Source organism: Echinops telfairi, unplaced genomic scaffold, assembly GCF_000313985.2.
Source record: "Echinops telfairi isolate 266 unplaced genomic scaffold, ASM31398v2 ScPeMD7_2573;HRSCAF=3158, whole genome shotgun sequence".
Classification (NCBI taxonomy): domain Eukaryota; kingdom Metazoa; phylum Chordata; class Mammalia; order Afrosoricida; family Tenrecidae; genus Echinops; species Echinops telfairi.
In genome coordinates, this window is record NW_022106471.1 from 8,595,292 (window position 1) to 8,620,524 (window position 25,233).

Genomic DNA, 25,233 nt, shown 5'->3' on the forward strand with positions numbered 1-25,233 from the left:
CTGCTCTCGTCACGAATTCTCTCAAGAGAATTGCATGGAGCAGTTGTACTCTGTAGCTGCTGTGAGTTAGAATAGATTGAATGGCAACAGGAGTAGGAAGGAGGAGTCTATTATGGTTGAATTGCTACCTTGCCACCAAACAAACCAAAAGGTTTGCATCCACCCAGAGGTTCTGCACCACAAAATCCTGATGATCTGCTTCCCCCAAATCAGCCATTGAAAACCAGTTCTTTTTTATCTTTTCTTTTCTTTCTTTTTTTCCAAGACTCTGAGCCCAGTTCTATTGTGACACACAGGGGCCGCTATGAATAACAACTATTTTAATACCTAAGGACCATGGCCACCACTTTTCTGTCAGTTTGTTGTACTGTGATGGCTTGTGTGTTGCTGTGGAACTGGAAGCTATACTACTGGCATCTCAAATATCAGCAGGGCCACGCAAGGTTTACAGGCTTTTGTGGAGCTTCCAGACTCAGGGCAGACTCTGAAGAAGGAATAGGCTGCCCACCTCTGAGCGATTAGCTCATGAAACCCTTATGAAGAGCAGGAAACATTGCGAGATACAGTGTGGGAAGACGGGCCCCTCGGGTTGGAAGACACTCAAAAGACAACTGGCGAAAAGCTGCCTCCCCCAAATAGAGTCAACCTTAATGGTGTGGGTGGAGTAAAGCTCTTGGACGTTCATTTGCTGATGAACACGACTCAAAATGAGGAGACTCAGTAGCAAATATCCGTGTATAACCAGATTGTGGACGGCATGAAATAGGGTCCCAGGAAAATGGAAAGTTGTCCCAAATGAAGTGGAATGCATACATATCCATATCCTAGGCGTTAATGGGCTGAAATGGACTCATATCGATCATTTTTGAATCAGATAACCTCATGGGGTACTATGTCAGGAATGACAAAGCCAAGAAGAAGAACGTCACGAATTCATCATCAAAAAGAACATTTCACAGTCTGTCTTGAAGTACAGTGCTGTTGATAGGGTAATGATAGCTATACTCCTACAAAGAAGATTAGTTAATACAGCTATTCAAACCTACACACTGACCCTAAAACTGGAGATATGAGATGTGTAGCGGTCTGTGATACTAATAGACAGGGTTCCCTCAGGCAAGACGAAGCCCACTTCTTGTCTTAATCATTGTCTTTTTATTCGGGGTGTGCGTCATCACCTCTCTAGAAGAACCCAATTAACCATATCACTGGGCCTACAGATGTTTATGGAAAAATAGAATTAAAAGGTAATGGACTTTTCCCACATATTTTTGAAGCCCCCTGTCTTTAAAAGAATGCTTATAGCATTGCAGTTTTAGATCTGGAGCCAGACCCCATCAGCAAACTCATGGCATCTGGAGTAGTGGAGAAAGCAGAATCCATGCCTGGGTGGCCCTGGGCAACATCTATGCCCTCTGTTCTGCTGGCAATCTCTGAGTAGATAGAAAAGCATGTGTCATGTGGTGATCCGGAGACAAGTTCAGACCCTACTGATCGCACACTCACTGCTATAGAGTTGATGCTGACTCTCAGTGACCCTATAGGACAGTGTAGAACTGCCCCTGTGAGTTTCTGAGACTGTAACTGCTAACCCCTCTTTCTCCTGAGAAGCGGCTGCTGGTTTCATACTGTTGACCTTGTGCATCACAGCCTCTACCTCACCAAGGCTGCCTTGACCCTACTGATAGTGGGAGTGAAAATGGAGCGGATCCCTGAGGTGTCTATATTCAATATGTACAGCAGGTCTATCTATACTCATATGTCCTTTTTATGAATTGTCATAATTTATGTTTTATTTGTATATGTGTGTATGACTTCTTTTAACAAGTCTGATAGGCTTTATAATATTTTCAGTTTATTACACAAACATGCCTTATGTAAATCAAATTTCAAGATAATTGCCATTTTTGAGGGGAGGAAAGAATGGGATGTTCTGAGGAGGAGCCCCAAGGGGGCTTTCATAAGTTGGTGTGTAGAGAAAATACAGATATTCTTTATACATATATGTACATATACATGCTTTACATTTTGGGCTTTTTTTAAAGCTAAGACTGTTTTAATTCATTTATTATTATTTTTATGATGTGTTCTCTATCCAGGTTAAGAAAGAACATTATTAGTCTCTTATTGAAGATTATATGTGTGTAGATACATGCAAGCATGCCTATGTGACCGTGTATGTCACATACACACATACATACACTCTCCAGACTTGAAAATATTGAGGAAAAATTGAATAAAAAGATAGTGGTAATGGATGTCTGTATGGATTTTGATAAGAGTTGTATGAGCCCCAATAAAATGATTAAAAAAAAGAACCTTACAAGATCAGGAAAAAAAAGTGATATTTTCCCCTGAACTTTGAGAAGCCCCTTTGTGTATTCACTTTTGTGTATGTGATATATTTAGTGATTTTAAAAATAATGTCAGGGGAAGAACAACAGAAACCATGGAGGAAGGGAGACAACGGTCAGTGTAAGATATGAAAATAATAATAATTTATAATCTATCAAGGGGCCATGAGGTTGGGGGAGAGCAGCTGATACCAAGGGCTCAATAGAAAGTAAATGTCTAGAAAAGAACGATGGCCACCTATGTACAAATATGCCTGACACAACTGATGTATGGATTGCAGTAAGAGTTGTAAGAGTCCCCAGTAAAATGATCTTTTAATTAAAAAAAGAAGCAATAAGAAAAAAAAGAATGTCACATGACTTATTTAATGCTAAAATATCAGTAAATGTTTCATCCTAGAGATTATGAAAATTTGTGTTACTGCAAATGGCTTTACACACACACAGACACACACACACACACATTTTCCCATATACCAAACTCACTGCCATTAAGCCCTGGTGGGATAATGAGTTACACATCGGGCTGCTAAACCCATGGTCAGCAGTTTGAAACCGCTAGCTGCTCTGTGGGAGAAAGATGAGGCTTTCTACTCCCATAAAGGTTTATAGTCTTGGAAACCCACAGGGACTGTCCTACTCTCTCCTGTAGGGTTGATATAATTTTCCTGAAAATGTGCCTAAGTATGCCTGTTGTTTAAAAAGAAATGTGCATGATAAATTTGAAATGGTTCACTTTATGGTTCATGAGAGGTGGAGAAGGGCAGTGAAGAGAGGCATGGTGCAGGGGCAGGGTGGGGGGAGTGGGAGATGAAGAAATGAAGGCGTAAAATGATAACACACATAATGGTAACATACAGTAGATAACATTCTGAAGTGAAGGCTACAGGCTAGAGGAGAAGCCTCACCAAACGTGTTCATCTACGTAATCTATCATATACTATAGCCAAATTATTGGCTGTTTTCTCAAATATGCCCTGCTTGTTTATATTTTTATATATGCTTTACCCTCAACTTGGAATCTCATCCCCGTGTCTGCCTGTTGAAATCTTGGCCATTCCACCTGGCTCTCTGCAAATGCTTCAGCTTTTATAAAGCCCTTTCCACACTTTCGGAATTTTAACCTTTGTGGAGGGGAAATTTCAACCACACGTAAAATAGTCAAAGTTTCTCAGTCTAACACCCATCATTAACACTTAGCTTGTTCCCCCTTTTTATTTATGTATTTTAAATATTAGACACTGTGCTTTAGGGGAACGCTTACACAGCAAATTGGGCCCTCATTTAACAACTTTTGCACAAGTTTTTCTGTGACGGTGTTGTCAGCCTTCCCATTCGTTCCACTCTGTTTGTTCTGTTTCCTTTGATCTCGCTCCCCTTCCTCGCCTTGCCTTCTCACATTTATTTTTGGATAACTGGTGACCGTTCAGTCTCATTTACTTAATTGTTTATCAGAGCACATGTGACATTGCTTGTTTCATAAGTCAATCTATTATTTTTCTGAAATATGACCCCACGAAGTAGCTTCTGTGCCGAGTTCAGTGGGTGGCTTAGAGCAATAGTTCCAGGGATTTCTCTAGTCTCTGTTGGCTCAGTAAGTCTGGCCTTTGTTCGGAACTGAATTTGTGTGTGTGTGTGTGTATGTGCGCGCGCGTGCGCGCGCACACGTGTATAGCTAAAGAATTATGTACAGATGCCAAGGAACTGAATTTTGTTCTACATCTTTCTCCACTTCTATCCAGGACCTTCTAGGGCAGCAGTTCTCAACCTATGGGTCACAACCCCTGTGGGGGTCGAACGACCCTTTCACAGGGGTCGCCCGATTCATAACAGTAGCAAAATTACGGTTAAGAAGTTAGTAGTGAAAATAATTTTATGGTTTGGGGGTCACCACAACATGAGGAACTATTAAAGGGCGCGGCATTAGGAAGGTTGAGAACCACTGGCTTAGAAGAAGCTGTGTGGTTCCTTGGGCTGTGATGTGTCCTGTGGACTCATTTCTTCTTTGAGTCTTTGGCTTTCTTCATTTGCTTTTGCACCGTGAGCAGTGACTCTCTTAGCTTTTAAATTTAGCTCCCAGCTTATCCCTCCTCCCTGCATTGAAAAAAAAAATACAGGCAAGTTGAAAGAATGGGATAGTAAATACCCTTCATAGCAGTTAGAGTTCACTCAGGAGACAGAACTCTACTGGCTATTTGTAAATTTAATGTGAAGAGTTTTATCGAGAGGAGGGAAAGGTGGGTAATAACTACTAAATGGGGCACAGGTGGCTCCTCATCTATAGAAGAACAGCTGTTACCTTCAACATGTTCAGTAATGGCACCATCCAGTTATGGCCTTGTGGCAAACAAGGCAGTTACTTGTTCCTGGTGGCTATTAGCCACACCTTCCCTGTACTGCTCCTGGTCCTTCCTGTTTCTCCAGGCGAATGGGCACCACCTGCCCTGCCTTGCAAGCTTTTAGAACCCCAAGCACTAGGAACCCCAGTAGGAGGTAGAAAAGAAGCACGAAACATGTGATTAGCTCAATAACATGTTTAATAACTGGAATGTCCCACCTCCATACCAAGGAACCAAATCTTAGGAAGTATTCAACTATCCATAACTGGTCTCTGCTGCTGCTGGTTTTTGCTTTTAGAAATCATTGTAACTATATCTGTCATTTAGTTTTTGCCAGTTCAGCTCTTTACAGATGTGCATCTTATTAAGAGTAGTTAGAATTGGCTGTGCAATCCAATCCTTAATAAATGTGATTTTTCCCCCATCACAATTAACCCCCCTCCTACGCCCTTTCCTATTTCCCCCCACCAAATAGACTTAACGCCCTTGAACTTTTAATTTTGTTCCATTGGTCTAAGCAACTGTTAAACTCCTAATACCAGGATGTTTTGATGAGTGTAGCTATGTAGTATATTTTAAAATTAGAAAGTGTGAGTCTTGCTTCTTTCTTCTTTTAACATTGCTTTAGCTGTTCTTGGCCTCTGAGCTTCTGTTGAACATATAGAGTAGCACTGAGATCTTAACAATATTAAATCTTCCAACCCATTTATTTAAGCCCCCTTCAATCTCTTCCAGCAGTGTTTTATGTTTCATTGTTTAAACCTCACAATTCTTGTTTGGTTTATTCCGAGGTATTTTATTCTTTAGATGCTATTGTAATTGATTTCCCTCTTTAATTCTGATGAGAAGGTTATTAAATTTGTTTGAAGTTACTGTTTATTAATTTCCCAAGTTTAAAACAATCTGTTCTATCTTGAAATTGGTGTGATGTCCTCTCCATTTGGAAGTTTGATAACTACACTATTTATTCCTTCCTTTTACTTCGTAATTGTCTTCACTTGCAAGTTGTTATCTCTGGTTTTCTATTTTTAGTCTGGATTTCTATTTGCTGTTTTTGTATGGTTTCTAAATTTTCATCTGTCTTCTTAGTTTGTTTTTGTAGTGTTTTCCAGAATCCTTTTAAAGTTTCATCTGAGGCCTTTTTTATCTTCTCTCAATCCATTGGAAGGACTTGATAGCCATTTTCTTGCTTACCACGTAGTTCTGATAGCCCAGGCAGGTGTTTTTTTTTGTTTGTTTTTTTTCAGAAAGGTGTTTTGCTGTGTATTTTGGTCACTTGTTTTTCTTTCTGTGTGTGAACAGGAATGGTCTGTTGTGTCTGAGACACTGTAGCACCGTCGTATTAACTGATGAATGTGTGCTGGTGGGCGCTTAGGCAGTCACCACCTGTGTCTTGTGAGCATGTGTGCATTTCTCTGGTCACTGCTCATGTAGCACAGTAGGGGGAGGATCTAGCTGGTCACTGCTGCCTATGATGGATCAGGTGGTAGCCTTTTCCCAGTGAGTGAGCTGCCTGAGATACAAGTATGGCTTGGCTGTGTGAGCATGGCTTTTGTCTCCTGTCAGGTCGGAGCCAAAAAGCAAAGCAAAACAAAACAAAAAACTTGCAAAAAGAAAACAATAAAGAGGAAGAAGAAGGAAAAAAAAAACACAACCCAGGGAAAGCAGGCAAACAACAGCAAGGAAAAAAATAAAAGAAAAAGGATAAAATGCTTTGCTTTCATATATTTTCAGTGTTTCAGCTAAAACCTAAAGACAGCTTACTTGCTCATTCAGTTTACAATTTTAGAAAAAATATTGCCTTCTAATCTAATTGGCAAAGATAGTTTTCAGTATCAAACCAATAGCAAACAAAATGGACTTGTTTTATGTCAGAAAAACTTTTAATTCTTTTTAAAATGCAGAGTAATTCATCAATACTCATTTTTTAAAATCATTTATTGGGGGCTTGTACAACACTTATCACAATCCATCCATCCATCCATCCATCGTGTCAAGCACATTTGTACATTTGTTGCCGTCATCATTTTCAAAACATTTGCTTTCTACTTGAGCCCTTGGCATCAGTTCCTTATTTTCCCCCTCTCTCCCCATTCCCCCTTCCCTCATGAACCCTTGATAATTTACAAGTCATTATTATTTTGTCATATCTTACACTGTCCGATGTTTCCCTTCACCCACTTTTCTGTTGTCCGTCCTCCAGAGAGGAGGTTATATGTAGATCCTTGTAATCCGTTCCCCCTTTCTACCCCACCTTCGCTCCACCCTCCTGGTATTGCCACTCTCACTACTGGTCCTGAGTGGTTCATCTGTCCTGGATTCCCTGTGTTTCCAGTTCCCATCTGTACCAGTGTACATCCTCCAGTTCAGCCGGATTTGTAAGGTAGAATTGGGATCATGATAGTGGAGGGGAGGAAGCATTCAAGAACTAGAGGAAAATTGTATGTTTCATCGTTGCTACACTGCACCCTGACTGGCTCGTCTCCTCCCCGAGACCCTTCAGTAAGGGGATGTCCAGTTGCCCACAAATGGCCTTTGGGTCCCCACTCTGCACTCCCCCTCATTCACAATGATGTGATTTTTGTTCCTTGATGCTTGATACCTGATCCTTTCGACACCTCGTGATCACACAGGCTAGTGTGCTTCTTCATAGTGGGCTTTGTTGCTCTTGAGCTAGATGGCTGATTGGTTACCTTCAAGCCTTTAAGAACCCAGACGCTATATCTTTCGATAACTGGGGACCATCACCTTTCTTCACGACATTTGCTTACGCACCAATTTGTCTTCAGCGATTGTATTGGGAAGGTGAGCATCACGGAATGTCAGTTTAATAGAACAAAGTGTTCTTGCATTGAGGGAGTACTTGAGTGGAGGCCCAATGTCCATCTGCTACCTTAGTACTAAACCTATAAATATATGCACATAGATTTATTTTCTCATCATCATAAAGAAATATATTTACATATGTCCATGCCTGTTTTAGACCTCTATAAACGCCCTTTACCTAGTTCTTTCCTTGATTTCCCTTTACTTTCCTCTTGTCCCACTATCATGCTCAGCCTTAATTTGGGTTTCAGCATTTCCTCTCAGTTACATTACCCTTGCTCAAGCCCTACCAGGCCTCTTACATCCTCCTTGCCACAGATTTTGGATCACTTATTGTTACCTTGTCCCTGAGTTTGTCATCAATACTCATTTTGAGGAATACTATCAAGCTGCTGAGAAATGAACTGTGAGATGTAGTTACAAACAGTAAGATCAAGATAAAAATGATGTGAGGATGAAGAGATCAATGAAGATGTGGGTGAAAAGCGTGGTGAAGAAACCAGATAGTGCCCTGGGGTCTTAAAGGCTTGTCTTTAAATAAGCAGCCATCTAAGTGAGGTATCAGCTAAGTCCACATGGAAGAAGCACACCAGCCTGTGTGATAAAAGGAGTATAAATAATAAAATCCGAATCTGAAGGAGGGAATGATATCAGAGTTTAAGGTATCGATATGAGAGCATAATGATATCTGAACATAAGCTTTGCAGAAGGCTATGGATGACCACGAACACCCAAGAAGTCATTTGCAGGGTTCCCGCAATGATTTAAGCCCTGGTGAAGCCCCTCTGACCATAGTTGAGGGATGTGAATAGCTGTGTTATCAGACAGAGAGCATTGTAAAGTTGATTATGACAGATGTAGTTAGGGTAATATGAAACACTTTCATAATTTGATCTTCCTTTCAACTCATTTTAAAGTTGTTTCAGTGTTTAATATTTTCTCCTTTCTTTTTGATTAAAGTTTTTCTCTGTTTATTTTGACGTTGTTGTCAGGCCTTGTTCTTGTTTGTGTCTTGTAAGATTTTCTGTATATATAATCTAGGGTGAGTAAATCTATAGAGACAGTAACTGGGTTGATAATTGTCTAGGAGCAAAGCAGGGGAGGTTGGGTAGAAATGGAGAACTGACAACAATGAATATGAGAAGATGTTCTGAAATCGATTATAGTGATGATTGTACAGATCTTCTTAATATGATTGAATGAGTAAATTGGATGATACGAGAAGTGGATACCAATAAAACTATTACAAAGTAGTACACAAAATTAGCACTTGGGGGAGGAGTGGGGGAAATGAGCTGATATCAAGGGCTCAAGTAGAAAGAAAATGTTTTGAAAATGATGATGGCAACCTGTACAAATGTGCTTGACACAATGGGTGGTGTATGTATGTATAGTGATAAGAGTTGTACGAGCTCCCAATAAAATGATTTAAAAAAAACCCAGCACCTTGGGTTTTAAAAAATAATAACACACCAGTTTTAAAACAACATAAAAATAATGATAATACTGTTTCTGTTAAACTCATAATAAAGTGATATAAAATGGGCCTAAAATGAAAAGAGGAATATATGATAGAAAGGAAGACATTCCTTCTGTTGATGAGTATACAGATGAACATCAAAGGCAACGATACTGAGCTTTTGAAAGTTAAGACTCATGTATTTAAAAACCAAAACCAAAACCCATTGCCATCATATGCCAACTCATAGCAACCACATAGGACAGAGTAGAATAGCCCCTTTGGGTATCTGAGACTTCTAAATCTTTATGGGAGCAGACAGTTTGCCTCATCTTTCTCCCAGAGAGCAGCTGATGGGTTTGAACTACTGACCTTGTGGTTAGTAGTTCAGTGGGAAATTTGATATGTCATCAGGGCTCCTTCGAGAATCATGAATATGAAAGAGAAATACATTGTTTTGTTAGACTTTGTAGACTTCACAGTAAAACTTTTCTGGTGATATTAGTGTTTATGGAGGAAAGTATGAATTTCTAAGAGCGAATTGGGCCAATAGCTAGCCTAATAAAAAATACTAATATTTTTTTTATTAATAGAAAATAGAAGACATTTTAGAAGATCAAGATTAAGTATATTATGGAATAAATATTTCATTACGTGATTGGCTATAAACAGTGTGGCTTGCATTAATTTTTCCCCTTATTTTTATTGGGGGCCCTTACACCTCTTATCACAATCCATACATTCGTCCAGTGTGTCAAGCACATTTTCACATATGCCGCCATCATCATTTTCAAAGCATTCTCTTCCCACTTGAGCCCTTATATCAGCTCCCCATTTCTTCCCCCTCTCTCCCCTGCCTGCCCTCCCTCACGAACCCTTGATAAGTTATAGATTATTATTTTCATATCTTACATCGTCCCCCATCGCCCCTCACCCAGTTTTCCATGATTCATCCTCCTGGGAGTGGGTTCTAGATTGATCCTTGTGATGGATTCTCCCTTTCTCCCCCCACCCTCCCCTAGTCCTCCTGGTATGTCTACTCTCCTTGTTGGCCCTAAGGGGTTTATTGATCCTGGATTCCCTGTGTTGTGGGCTCTTATCTGTAGCAGTGTGCATGTTCTGGTCTAATCAGATTTGTAAGGCAGAATTGAGGTCATGATAGGAGGGGGAAGAAAGTCCCAAAGAACTAGAGGAAAGTTGTGTGTTTCATTGGTGCTATACTGCACCCTGAGTGGCTCATCTCTTCCCTGTGACCCCTCTGTGAGGGGATATCTAATTGTCTACAGATACGCCCCTCCCTCCCCCCATTCACATTGGGTATGATTTTGTTCTGGGTCTTAGATGCCTGATACCTGATCCCATCAACACCTCATGAGTACACAGGCTGGTGTGCTTCTTCCATGTGGGCTTTGTTGCTTCTCAGCTAGATAGTTGCTTGTTTATCTTCAAGCCTTTTAAGACCCCAGACGCTATATCTTTTGATGCCCAGGCACCATCAGCTTTCTTCATCACATTTGCTTATGCACCCATTTTGTCTTCAGCAATCCAGTCGAGAAGGTGAGCATCAAAGAATGCCGAATTGTTAGAACAAAGCGTTCTTGTGTTGAGGGAGTAATCTAGTCCAGGCCCAATCGCATCAATTTCTTACTGAAGATTGGCCATAGCACCCGGCATGCTGGTTCCCCTCCCTTTCCTGCCACTCTCTTGGGGAGAAACCAGTTTGTTGTCCTTTTCTCTTAAAGAGGACAAAACTGAAAACTGAAAAGCTAAACTCACCGACACGGAGTCAATTCTTACAACAACTGTACAGGACAGTTAGAGCTGCTCTTTGCATTTCCTGCAGGAGCAGACTGCCTCCTCTTTCTCCCGTGGAGCCACCGGCTGGTGGGTTCCAACTGCTGGCTTTGTGGATTAGCAGCCCAACTGGTAACCCAGTACATCACCGGGATTGAGAGAGTGAAGACCAAACCACTCACTGCCCGAGAAGTGACCCGATAGGAGAGGGTAGAACTACCCCTGGGAGTGTCCTTGACTGTAACTCTCTCTTTCTTTTAGAATAAACACCTTTAATACATGTGCCAGGATGGGAAGATTTATTTGCTTTTTTGAGCTTTGATTTTCCTCTGGTAGATCTCCAGCTCCTTCCCCTCTAGCCACACTGGCCTGGCCTCACAGGGATACCCCAAGAAGCTTGCCCCGCTGGAACTGTACCTCTGGAAGACTGCTGGTTTTCACGTTCTTTTTCCTTTCATCATATTTCTTCTGAATTTTCATTGATCACTTTTTATTTAATAACCCCTGCTCTTCAGGAGTCAGTTTAGCCCCCTTTTTTCCAGCCCAGGGGCAGTGCACGGTGACAGGACGGTGTGCTGTCAATGAGCACGATGCAGTTCTTCACCAGGGTCTCGGTCCGACCAGCTCATGGTTGGAAGCGTTGTAGACAGCATCGAGGATTCTTCTTTTGCGGGTACCACACTCGGAGCCCCAGGGGCGGTTCCCCACATCCAGCCTCAGGGCCTGGTACTTGTCGCCTCCTCTCACACGAGCTGTGTGCATGCGGTGGGGGCCAATCTTAGTGTTGGCAGCAGGGCGTTCAGCATTTACTTCCACATCTTGTGGGAAGGCGTTCACTTGCCACCCCCTCACCTGCCCTGTGTCTTGCGGAGCTTGTGCCAGTTGTCCAGAGAGATGCCCATCTCCACTGGCTGGAAAGAGAACCCACAAAGCCTCACGGTCCAGTTTTTGTCGCCTGTTATTCTTTAACGGAGTAGAAAGCCCCATATTTCTCCCGAGGAGCAGCTGGTGGTTTCAAACTGCTGACCTTGCTGGCTGGGTTTGCCACCAGGGCCCCGGAGAGTAGGGGTTCATTATTTCTCAAAGGCTCTGTTCTCCGAGTTTTACTTTCTACCCTGAGCACTTACTAACAATGTCTCCCACAATCCTCCTGAGTTTTCCAAGCAGCTGCTAAATGAGTAAGAGGTTTTCCCGTGTAACTGTTTTCAAAAATTTCATGATTTCTCCCCTCAATTTAAAAGCAAATTATAGAGGGAGAGTTTTCATAGCCAGCGTCCTCACTGTATTTGTACAAGACACTTCTTCTGTACTTCAGGAACACCACAAGCACTACATATATGTCAAGCGCACACACAATCAGACACCTGTCTGGTAGTTCATGCGCCTTGTTCTCTTTAGAGTTAATTGCTCTTGTAAATCAGATTACGGAACACATTAGCAATAATTAGCTTATACATCGTCATTCACAGGTAATATAATACATTGCAAGAAAGGATTGTTGGTCAGGTAGGTGTATCAGTACATTTTAAACCATACAAATAATAAGGTTTTCCTCTCTTCTTAGCCTCCTTGGAGAACTTTCCCTGGTAATAACTAATGTCAGGTATCACAATGTGTTATTACAATTTCATTGTGAGTTGGACACTCCAGGTGGTTTCTGAATTCATTGTTAACATTTGTTTTTGTCAAGGCAACAAACAATGGAGCATTAAACTGTCATGCTTGCTTTGGAGATGTACTTAAAATGTTTTTGTCAGCTCAGCATTATTCAGGTAATGTTTAATTCAGATTGCAGAAAATATCTGAAATACCAGCATAACAACATCCAACTGAGAACATTAAAGGAGCATTAAATTTCAAATCCCTGAAATAGAATGTTGGCTTCTGACACCCTAGGAATTTTGGAGCTCCAAAAATCTTAAAACATGTCTACTGTATAATATTATTTAACCTCATGTTAAATTTATCTCTAGCTTATATAAAATTGGTATGCATCTAGTAAAACATCATTCACTCTGATGTTTTCTTTGGTGAAGCACAGTTAAACTTTAAAGCTCTTTTATGTAACATTTTTGTTAGAATCTGATTCTTTTTTGAAAAAGCAAAGTAACATTTAGAAAGCAATCTAGCAATGCCTTTGCAATTAGTTTAAGTGACTGAGTGGTTAGAAATAAATGCATTACTCTAACACCCATGTAGTTAATGTAAGCCATGTTAGATAATATAGTGTGATTAAAAGTAGGACAATTTAAAAAATAAGATTACAATATATGAAATGAATCAGAGGACAAATTTTTATAAACATTTTCAAGTTAAAGATTGTTCAGGGTCAGCAAAAAAGAGGAAGACCCTCACGGAGTTGGATGGACACAGTGGCTGCCCCCGGGGCTCAAACATTAACATTGACTATGAGGGTGGAGCCGGGCCCAGCAGTGCTGCATGCTGTTTCACCTGTGAGTCAACCAACCTGGACTCACCTAACAACAAGAACACACAGTTAGTTAACTACGCAAATGAAAAAGGTTAGGCTTTTAAAAAAAATCATTTTATTGGGGGCTCATACAACTCTTATCAAAATCCATACATGCATCCATTGTGTCAAGCTCACTTGTACATCTGTTGCCATCATCATTCTCAAAACATTTGCTTTTTAGTTAACCCCTTGGTATCAGCTCATCATTTTTTCCCTCCCTCCCTGCTTCCCCCTCTCTCATGAACCCCTGATAATTTATAAATTAGTATTTTGTCATATCTTACACTGTCTGACGTCTCCCTTCACCCACTTTTCTGTTGTCCATCCCCCAGGAAGGAGGTTATATGTAGATCTTTATAATGACATCTCCCTTTACCCACTTTTCTGTTGTCCATCCCCCAGGAAGAGGGTTATATGTAGATCTTTATAATTGGTTCCCCTTTCTACCCCACCCTCCCTCCCCCCTCCTGGTACCGTTAGGCTTTTAAAAAATACAATAATAATATTGGGTATCCTAGAAATTATTTTGATGGTTTAGATGGCAGGCCGAACATTTTGAAGGTATTGTGAAATAAGTTCCAAAATGAACATTCAGTATTTAAAATGTGATTACTATATTCACTTCAGCTTGGGTCTTAAAGCGAGTAATACCAATCAAAGTTTAGTTATGGCCAAAACAAAATAGTGCTTGTAATTTAATTTGATTACAGTCAGAGCGAGAGCTACTTTATGACTATTTCTTATTATTTTTGTACATCTACCATTATTCATATCCCAAAGATTCAATAATAGAATATTTCATTACAATTTTTAAGAACAGTGAAGTTCAGTATTTCTGACTGGATGAAAGTTGTCAAGTTGCCTTTATTTGTCTAGATGTGGAATTGGATAGAGTTTGTTGCTTGGACCTCCCATTCCAACTTAAATTGGATAAAACCTTAGTTCTTTGGATTCTTTGTGATAATGCATGTTTCCAAGAACATAAACTTTGTAACTAACATTTTTTTTAATATACTATCTACACTGTACTTTGGGCAAGTTCTTTTAAGCCTTAGTTTATCAGTAAAATGGGGGTAATAATCTTGGGTGCCCATAAAATCTGGAAATGTGAGTATGTAGAAATATAGTTTATTGATGTTAAATACACAGTTAATGTTCAATGATGTTACATAATTTGTCCAAATTTTTGTTTTTCATTAACATTAAATAGTCCAGTGCTCTAAACTATATTCCAGACATTGAACAAAGTGGGTTTTTCCCCCCACTTAGTTTTATTGGCATAAAATTCACATATTATACAATTCAGGAGTTCAGTCACATCAAGAAGAGTTGTACAATCATCACCACAGTCAGTTTTAGAACATTTTCTTCATTCTTGTACTCATTATTACAGTTCCCCGTTTCCCTCCAGCATCCCCTGTCAAACCTCCAATGAACCATTAATTCAGGTATTGTTTATAGGTTTACCTATCCTGGATCTCTTAAACAGAAACACATTAAAAACAAAACCAAACCACAATAACATAGTAAAACAGATAAAATCCTCTATTGAAAAGAAAGCAGAAAATGTTAAAAACTACAACAAATTAAAAGGGATCATAAGGGAGATCACATGATAGGGTGCTAAAATTTAACCTAACTGCATCTTCAACAGTGAATCTAATTTAATACTTATAATGACTCATGAAATACTAATGTCAGGATTTTTCAGTTACAAGTAAGATAATACTAGTTGGGTAAGTGATACGGAGCTTTCACTTACATTATGCAGAAGCCCAGAAGTAAAGTGGTGCTGGTGACTGAACTATTGAGGAAAAATCTACAACAATAGGAGACTTTGAAAAGATGCCTGAGGCAATTAAGATCCCCTTCTTGATTACAAACTGTCTTCAGCTTTTTTCCTAATCTGATACCTAGCAAAGAAGAGGGCCACTTCCTTATTGTCCTTTTTGTTGCTAGGAAGGAAACCCATTTAAGAAGTCTTCACAAATCTCTCCAGCTTTTCCATTGCCTAGTAATCCTGATGGTTGGCAGGGTGGTGGTGGTTGGGAGAGACATTATTTCCTCAGTGTTTCGTGTTCCTTCAGCATATTTCTAGGAAAGGAGTCAGCCAAGGTCAACAAATACTATAGTCTCTATAGAGCAGTGATACATTGTATTTAAGATGACAGTTTATTCAACAAATTAGATTCCCATCGAACAATCTCCACATAGATTATTCAGTGATATTGATCACACTTTCCATAATGTGACCTTGTTCTCATCTGGTTCCTTGTGGTCCTGTCGTTTCCAGCACTCTGGTTTCCTTGCCCCTTATCTTTTCATCTGTGCTCGAGAGGAAACTTTGCCCATGGTTCATGTAGACTTTTTCTGTCTGTATGAGTAGAGACCAAAAGGGGTGTTTCAGATGGCCACTCAGGCTCCAGATACCACTCAACCAAACTAGGAAGTAGAACATAACTTTAAGAACCATATAATCCTAGTTGGCCAAGATGCCCCAGGAAACTACTCCTGTATGATGTCTGGTTATACTTGAGAAGTGTCTGTAACTGTGCCTCCTGTGTCATTAAATATATGAATATATGTGCATATAGTCACATAGATGCATATACGTGTACATAACACACAAAGGGATCCTGGTGGTGCAATGGATTAAGCATTGGGCTACTAACTGCAAAGTCAGCAGTTCAAACCCACCAGTCACTCTGTGGAAGAAAGTGAAGCAATCTGTTTCCATAAATATTTAGTCTTAGCAGTCCTAGAATTTTGCAAAACTAAGGACTTCTTCATAGTGACACAAAGGATAACTATGCCCATGGACTTCTACAGATGGAAGATACAGAAATCATGTTGATTACATCTGTGGGAAGAGACAATGGAGAAGCTTAATGCAGGCAGCCAAACTGAGGTCAGGGGCTGACTATGAAACTGACTATCCATTGATCATATGTAAGTTCAGGTTGTAGCAAAAGAAAATTAAAAGAAGTCTGTGTAAGGGTTTTTGGGGTGCGAAACGGAATTAAAGATTCAATTGGTAAAGTTTTAGAAGCAGGCTTTATTGAGAAGCTTGCAGGTGGGTTCAGCAACTCAGGTATTGAGCTAGTGAAACCGCGAGAGGGGAATTCTGGCTGTGTTTTTTATATCCCTTGGTGGCAGGCACAGCTGCACACAAGGGCTTCACAGGGAAGCGTTCATTAATCTTATCTATAGGTCCTGGATGGGTGGAATAAACACATCTTCAAGGAATGCAGGGAAGTGGTCGTTAAGTGGTCGTTAATCTTATCTATAGGTACGGGGCTGGTGGAGTAAACATATCTTCAAAGAACATTCTTTCTTGGGGATGTCTGGCTCTCAGAACTGGTGATTTTCAGCGAGGGGAGGGGAGGCCGATGTGAGGGAGGCCCATGAGAGGTGAGTTCCGAGGACCACAAAGGTACCGGATTCAAAATGGTGTCCCTTGTGCCAAGACCAGGCAGTCTGCAAGGGGAATCCAGCCCCTAACACATCATCATGGGTCTGGTAGGTGCAATTGTACAGAGATAATAAGTAAAGATTATAGCAAAGTCATAGCATGTTAGATTGAAGAGAGATTGGAATAATGGAGTCAGACACAGTGCTCACCTCAATGTTCACGTCAGCCTCACTTGGTGGTCCACAAGGAGAGAGAGAGATTTAATGCTAGCCAAGGCTTTTATATTCTCTGGGGACATGCAAGTACCCTAATTACAGGTGAAGACATAGGTCACAGGAAAGGGTTGTGCTATAGGTATTACAGTAATGGGAGAGGGGTGATCTAGGGGTATCCACGCAAAAGGAAGAGGAGGGATTGGGGGTACACATGTGGCAAGATGGGCGGATCCTAGATTCAGGATGGCAGCCTAACTTTGGATGTCACTGACCCAGTTTGACCTGTTCCCTGGCACCATTAACAGTAGGGTGTGAACTCCACGTACAGGAACCAAATCCATGACTGCAAGCCTTTAGGGAGAAGTAGCCCATTGTTCTCAACAGCAGGGAGTGGGGCCTACTGTAGTCTGGCAACTGACTGCCTTCAGGGAGGATGTCTCTAAGCATTTGACCTCCCTCTATATGCTAGCAAAAAGCCTCTAATGTTTGGCATGTCTTTGGGGGATACAAAGCTGGGGAAAAGTCTCTTTATAATCCCACAGAAGTCCACAGAGCAAAAATATAACCTTGAGCTTATCTCACCTGAATTTTGAAAATATCTCCAGAACAGATTTGACCCACTGAAAACTAATCATAGACAATATGATGAGCTATGGGATGACATCAAGAACATCAGACAGGAAGGAAGCAAAAGGTCATTAAACACAGGAAAGAAAGAAAAAATTAAAAGTGAATGTCAGAAGGGACTCTGGCTCTTAATCTTAGAGTACCTAAGGCAAATGGAAGAAATGATGAACCGAAATGGATTGAACAGAAAATTTGAAAGAGCAGCTCAGGAAGACAAAGTAAAGTGTGATAATGAAATAGCAAAGCCTGTAGTTAGAAAACCAAAAAAAAAAAAAAGAACACACTCAGCATATTTTTAAGCATAAAAGAATGGAAGAAAAAATTGAAGCACTCACTTGTGCTAAGAAATTTGGAAGATAGTTAACTTTTTACAACAACATAAACAGCAAACATACTTATGGAGCAGTGAACTAGAGGACTCTCGACAAGGTAAATTGGCATAGTGGCTGCGACCGTGGGCTCGAACATAATGGTGTAAGAATGGTGCATGACCGAGCAGTGTAAGAATGGTGCAAGTTTTTTTTTAACTTGTTTTATTAGGGGCTCATACAACTCTTATCACAATCCTGTTGGGCATAGGACTGCCTGAAAGGCACCTGACAACAACAAATACCTCATTTGGAAATAGGTTTTTCTTTTGTTAATGAGGTGATACCAGAGTTGGGTGGGTCCTAACCCTTATCGCTTCTGAGTTGTAAAGAGAACAGAATAGACACAGAATCGTACAGCAGAGAGAAACCACATGAAGATAGACACCAGGACGATTCCTAAGCCCAGGATTGCTGGAAGCTACTGGAAGCTAAATAGAGAAAGAAGGTACCCCTAGAGCAGGGGTTCTGCACCTGTGGGTAGCAAAATTACAGTTATGAAGTAGCAACGAAAATAATTTTATGATTGGGGGGTCACCACAGCACGAGGAACTCGCAGCATTAGGAAGGTTGAGAACCACAGTCCTATCACCACACCCTGAGTTCAGATTCGGAGGGTTACTGTGAAACTCAGCTTGATGACACCAGGTTTCATTGTTAAACTCTGAGAAAGCAAATTTCTGTCTTTAAAGCAATCCAGTTGGGGCATATTTTGTTATGGTAGCACTAGTTAACTACTATAATAGCATACTACCTTCAAGTACTATTCCATTTCACATATAGTGTGAAATCCTTTTAATAATTGTTTCTTCCTCTTGATCTTTGTGTTAATATTGTGATAAGTTTTGCTGTATAATTCTCCTACTACGTTGTTACCATGATTTTTCAAGGCACATTACTATTTCTTTTCATGGAGTATCTTGTAGCTATCTTTTCTCACAGTAGTGTTGGCACAGAGTGGTGTCCCTTCAGTGGTTACTATGGATATAGTTTGCAATAGGCAGCTACATCTTACTTCTTCATCCTGGCAGAGCTAAGCACTACTCTTTGTATATGAGGCATAAACTTAAGTGATTTACTTTCTGAATAGTTTTCAGAATACTCATGCTGTGATATTTATTTAAATGTATTTTGAATAATGATAATGCTGAACTTTGGCATAAAGCCAAGACAAAGGTTTGCAATCATTTAATACCTGTCATTTCACTAAAATTAGCACAAATCTATAACTGTTCATCAAACCTACACTAAAATTTGGGCCTAATTAGTGGGTATAATATAATCCAGTATATCTCTCTATTTTTCTGTTGTTACAGCAGCAGCACTTAGTGTCTTTTTTAAGGAGCTACATAGCGCTTCTGTGTATATCAGCATAGACCCTAAAGCAGTGTTTCTCCAAGTGCTCGATACCTCCCCCTAGTGGGGTGCTGGAATGATGCAGGGAGGGGGCTGTGAAAGCATATAACCTGATCTTTGTTCTGGATTATGGGATACTGTATATAGTACAATAGTTTTTCATTGCCTGGGGAGGGACATTAGGCCAAATATGTTTGGGAACTTGTGCTGCACTGATGGTTACATGTGCAGTTTTGCCCTTGAAAATATCCTGTGTTGACTATCGGATGTTCGTGTGTTCTTACTATTTAATATGACTGATGAGATATTAATAACTAATTCTTTAAAGTACAATATTTAGGTTGATTCCGTGTATAATTTAAAAATTTAAATACATTAACATTTCACAACATAGTCTATGATTGGGATTAGGGCTGTTTGTGTTTGCTGTTCAAATACTCAATATAATATTTGCTGGTTGGATAAAAATCCATTTTTCATATCAAGTATATTTGTTTAAAATTTTAGAGGGTATGTGCTGGGGAGTTTGGGAAATTTGTATTAAATGCAAAATTGTTTGATTATTTTCAGATATTAAAAATGTTAAGCATTTTGGGAAGAATCTCACAGACTCATCTGACTACTAGATTTTGTTGGTTTCCATCCTTTAATTATGTTTCTTTTTCCTGTCATAACTAAAGCAGTTGATCACACGTCATCTCCTCCATGGTGCTTGAAATGGGATAAAGGCAGGGAAAAGTGAACTGATATGCTTTCTTAGCTCTTCTCAAGAGGACATAAAACGATTCCATTTCCTTTGAGTAGACGCACCCAAATGATAAACTTATTTCACAAGAGGAAACATCTTTACTTTAAAGTACAGTGCTTTCCTTATACATTGTGTGAATTGTTAAGTGTGTTGACATTTAAAAAGCTGTCTGACTGAAGCAACTATGTACAACAAGCCCAGGCCAGCCAGAACCACTCTGGGGAGGGATATAGATTTACTGAGGTTGAAACTAGTAGAAGATTACTCTAGAGACATGAAGTCTGGGTTTTGGCTTCAGGAAATATCACTTTTGAAATTACTCTCTAGGTAGGATTAAATATAAAAATTTAAAATATTCATCTCACATGAATTAAGTTATCCTTCTGAATAGAACGTATGGGCAAACCATCTTTAAAAAGCACTATTTGAAGTTATTTTAAGAGTTTCTGAAACATAATTGCAGAGCTGCCATGTAGTCAAGGTTTAAAAAGAACATGGTCTCCCCTGGGTTCAAAAATTGAATTTTATCATAATATGTTGCCTGTGATAAAGCTAGTAACTGATGATGGTGAACCAGTGTCTAGTTGAAAATAATAAAGTCACTGTCGTATTTAAAAATAAAAATAAATTATTGGTGTTAAAATATAAATTACACTCCTCAGCGTAATGTGTGACTAGGTGAGGAGTCTGGGGTTCATAGTTGTTTCTGGATTTGTTCTGGATGATGGAAATGATCACCTTAATGTTAGGACCGTTGTAATTTTTTACACACCCTTGATGCTGCTGTCCAGCCAGCCCCCAACGCACGGTGACCCCACCACACACTGTGGTGAGCCATAGGGTTTTCCCTGGCTGATTTTCAGAAGATCACAAGGCTCTTCCTTCCCACTGAAACCTTGTCAGCATCATAGCAACAGACAGGCTACCCATCACAGACCGGTACAGGCTGCGCCCGAGGAGCTTTGGTGGGAATTGAACTCGGGTCTCCCGTGTGGAAGGTGAGAATGCTATTACTGAACCACTACAAACTGTTTCTACTCAGACTCAACCAAACACACTGTCATCCAGTCTGTTCCGACTCACAGTAACCCTGTAGGCATCCTAAACTTGTCTACACGATGCAACCTATGGTTGAGAGCAGCGATATATGAAATGTAGAGAAATAACCATTATATCGATGTCTTAAGTCTGCTTAGTTATGCAACTGTCTCTCTTGTCAGTCTTCTTTTGCTATATTTTTGAAGGTTGTGTTAAAGAACGAAGACTTGGAATGGATGCGATGGCAGTGAGGTGTTTTTGTTTTTTCACGATGTAACAGGAGACTGTCTGCCCCTGTAACCTCAAGAACCCTAGACAGATAGGGTCACTATGAGTCAGAATCAATACCATGGCCGTGGGCTTTAGTTTGGGATGGCACAACAGTTAAGCATTCAATTGATAGCCGAGAGGTTGAAGGTTCAAACCCATCTAGTGGTTCCACAGGAGGAAGATGTGGATATCTGCTAAAAGGAAAAAAAAACAAAAAACCCAAACCTGTCTCGGAAGAAGTACAGCCAGGATGCGCCTTAGAAGTGAGGATGAAGAGACTTCATCTCGTGTACTCTGAACATGTTGTCAGGAGAGACCCATCCTTAGAAAAGGGCATCATGCTTGGTGAAACAGAAGGGCAGTGTGAGAGAGGAAGACTCTCAATGAGATGCCTTGACACGATGACTACAACACACAACAATTGTGAGTGTCCTGCAGGACGGGCCTGTTTCCCTCTGCTGTCTGCAGTGTCACTATGAGGTGGCACCTACTCCGTGGCACCTGAAAGCAACAATAGGAAATGCTTTTCAAAAACCAGGCACAGCTTTCTGTTAGAAGCAATTCGTCATTGCTTCATTGTTTTTAAAAAGTGAGAGCTTTGTCTATCAGATTTTAAGTTGGGCATAAGTTTAACTCCAAAACAATTAGAAACACTGAACCCAGAAAGATACAAGAAGATAAGAATGACATATGAGGGAGCTTCAAGAAGTTCTTGAAAGAAAATTCCATTGTCTCGTAATTCCATTTTTCCACAAACTTTTTTGAAGACCCCTAATATTTTTTTATAAAACCTTTATGTTGTATGATTTTTCTCTGTTGCCAATAATTTATACTGTCCATTTAAAAATTCATAATACTGAATTAGAAATATTGTACCAAATAGACTAGAAACAGTGCCCCAAGTTGTACAATGGCATTTTAATATTTGGGTTCCCCTAAAGCCACATGGCCTGCTTATTTGGTGGAATATAAAGTATGATAGACCCCGGGGCTCTCAGATTCCTAAAAGGAGTTCTTCAGGCTGAAGGAAATGTAGCAGATGCAAACTTGAATCTTTAGGATGGAATGGAGCTCGCTGAAATGGTAAATATGTGGGTACATAGTTTTACTTCTCTCAATTTTAAAAAAATACATATGATGGCTTAAGGTAAAAATTCTAATATTGCCTTGCTCTGTTTATGGCATATGTAAATTTCCAATACATATAACTCACTGCTGTGCAGTCAATGATGACTTGTCGCGACCCCCCTATGGGTTTCCGAGACTATAACTGTTTATGGGAGTAGAGAGCCCAGTCTTTCTCCTATGGAGCTGTTGGTGGTTTTGAACTGCTGACCATGCAGATTGCAGCCGAATGCGTAACCACACCACCACCAGGGCTCCTTGTAATATATATAGTGATTATAATATCAAGTTTGAGGGACGATTACAGGATTCCTGCATTTTACATAAAGTGGAATAGTATGTATTCTTAGGAGACTGAAAAGTGAAGGGATGTGTGTTATTATTCCTAGAACGATCCTTAGAAAAATAGCTGAGAGGTATTTAAAATATGAAATCAGCTGCTTTTGATATGCTGACCATACAGCTGAGTCCATATTTCAAAGAAGAGTTACTGTGATTGATTGAAAGGATCAGCTATTCAAGCAGAAGATAACTTTTAAATGGTAGAATAAATAATACTAGCAGCCTATAAAGGTACTGAAATCATTCAGAAACTTCCTAGTAAGTAATAATTAAATAGCTAACAGTTATTGAGTTTTTATTATGTGTCAAGCAATGTGTTAAACTCTTTACCTATATTGTCACATTTATTTTTACAACCACTTATAGGGCAGTGTCTATTATTATTTTCATTTTACCGAGAGGGAAGGAGATAGAGAGATGTTAAATTTAAGATTAAGTTCCACAGCTAGCTGCTAATCACCCAGGCCAGCAGTTCCAAATCCCCAGCAGCTCCTCCGGAGAAAGATGAGACTCTCTACTTCCTTAAATAGTTACCATCTGGGAAACCCGCAGGAGCGGTCCTACCTGGTGGCGAGGCAAGTGAAAAGACCATGGCTTAAGTCTGGTGCACCATACTCATCAAAGCTATATATTCACTTTGTTAGAATTTTAAAGACATCTTTTGCAGTATTTTTCTTCTTTTTAATATGTGTAGTATTAAATTAAAAAATGTCGCGGGTGGGGTGGTGGTGGTGGTGGTGAAGGGCCAGCCCCCACCCGCTGATATTGCTATTTGTACAACTCGGATTCAGTAATGCACAATTGTACGGTTGAGATATATAAACATTATATTAAAGTCATCAAGAGCATGAGAGATAATACAATAATACAGTCAGGCATGTTACATGGTACCATTGCTCACTCAGCTCAGCTTGGTGGTCCACGTGGAGAGAGGGGGGAGAGGGGAGTGACCAGGGAGTGAGCAGCAAGGAGCTCAGAGTCAGAGAGAGGTTCCGAGAGTTCTATATTGCTGACCCATGCCTATATACCTTTTGGGGGCAAGCCAGCCCACTAATTACAGGTAGACATACGTCACAGGGAGGAGCTGCACTATAGGTTACACAGCAATGAGAGGGTGGTGTAGGGGGTGGTCTCTGGGTCTCCATAGGAACATTATCAGTAGGGTGAAAACTCCGCCTACAGGAGCCTGTCCATTGTCCCCAGAGGCAGGGAGCAGGCCCACCCCTGTGGAGGGATGAGACAGCAGTCTGGCAACTGATTGCCCTCAGTGGGGGGAATGCCTGCTCATCTGACCTCCCCCCACAAATATGAAATACTGAAAATCTTCCAAATCCCATTTCTAATGTCTTTAGTATGTGGGTATCCCTAATCAATTCCAGGGCCAGATAACACCTCTTTCAATATTTGGAGGCTTCAAAAAGTTCATGGTGAAATGGAATGAATACATAATGGAATTTTCCCAGTTTTTTAAAGTATCCTCATGTCTGACTAGAAAACTATAGTGTACAGCAGGACTAGGAAATTTGAGGGGAAAGTTAGGGTGGCAGAGAAAAACCAGGCTACTCCTTGGTAGGAAAGGAAATGAAAATTTATTGGCTATTTTTTTGGTTATCAGGCTCATAAAATTCTGCACATTTTTATCCTCTGCCATTTTTCCTTGATGATATGCAATTATATTTTCCAACTTTCCTTTTTTAAAATAATAAAGCCCTTTCCTTTTTTTAAGAAATCATTTTATTGGGGGCTCATACAACTCTTACCACAATCAATACATCCATCCATTGTGTCAAGCACATTTGTACATTTGTTGCCATCATCATTCTCAAAACATTTGCTTTCTACTTGAGCCCTTGATATCAGCTCCTCATTTTCCCCCTCTCTCCTAACTCCCCCCTTCCTCATGAACCCTGGATAATTTATTAATTATTATTTTGTCATATCGTACACTCTCCGACATCTCCCTTCACCCACTTTTCTGTTGTCCATCCCCCAGGGAGGAGGTTATAAGTAGATCCCCCTTTTACCCCACCTTCTCTCCACCCTACTGGAATCACCAATCTTGCCATTGGTCCTGAAGGGATCATCTGTCCTGGATTCCCTGTGTTTCCTGTTCCTATCTGTACCAGTGTACATCCTCTGGTCTAGTCAGATTTGTAAGGTAGAATTGGCATCATGATAGTGGGGTGGGGGGGTGGGGGGGGGGGAAGAAGCATTTAAGAACTAGAGGAAAGTTATATGTTTCATCGTTGCTACCCTGCACCCTGCCTGGTTCATCTGCTCCCCACAACCCTTCAGTAAGGGGGTGTCTAGATGCCTACTGATGGGCTGTGAGTCTCCACTCTGCACGCACCCACATTTACAATGATATGATTTTTTGTTCTTTGATGCTTGATTCCTGATCCCTTCGACAGCCCACGGGCTCATGTGCTTCATCACAGGCTCATGTGCTTCATCCATGCGGGCTTTGTTGCTTCAGAGCTAGATGGC

General features: G+C 40.4%; 1 protein-coding gene and 1 pseudogene across 7 annotated transcripts in view; one reads left to right on the forward strand and one right to left on the reverse strand.

Annotated features, from left to right (window-relative positions):
• Window positions 1-25,233, forward strand: part of LOC101642381 (WD repeat containing planar cell polarity effector) — a 340,297-nt gene that overhangs the window by 2,361 nt on the left and 312,703 nt on the right. The gene's annotated exons all lie outside the window — the stretch shown is intronic.
• LOC101642068 lies at window positions 11,072-11,674 on the reverse strand (annotated as a pseudogene).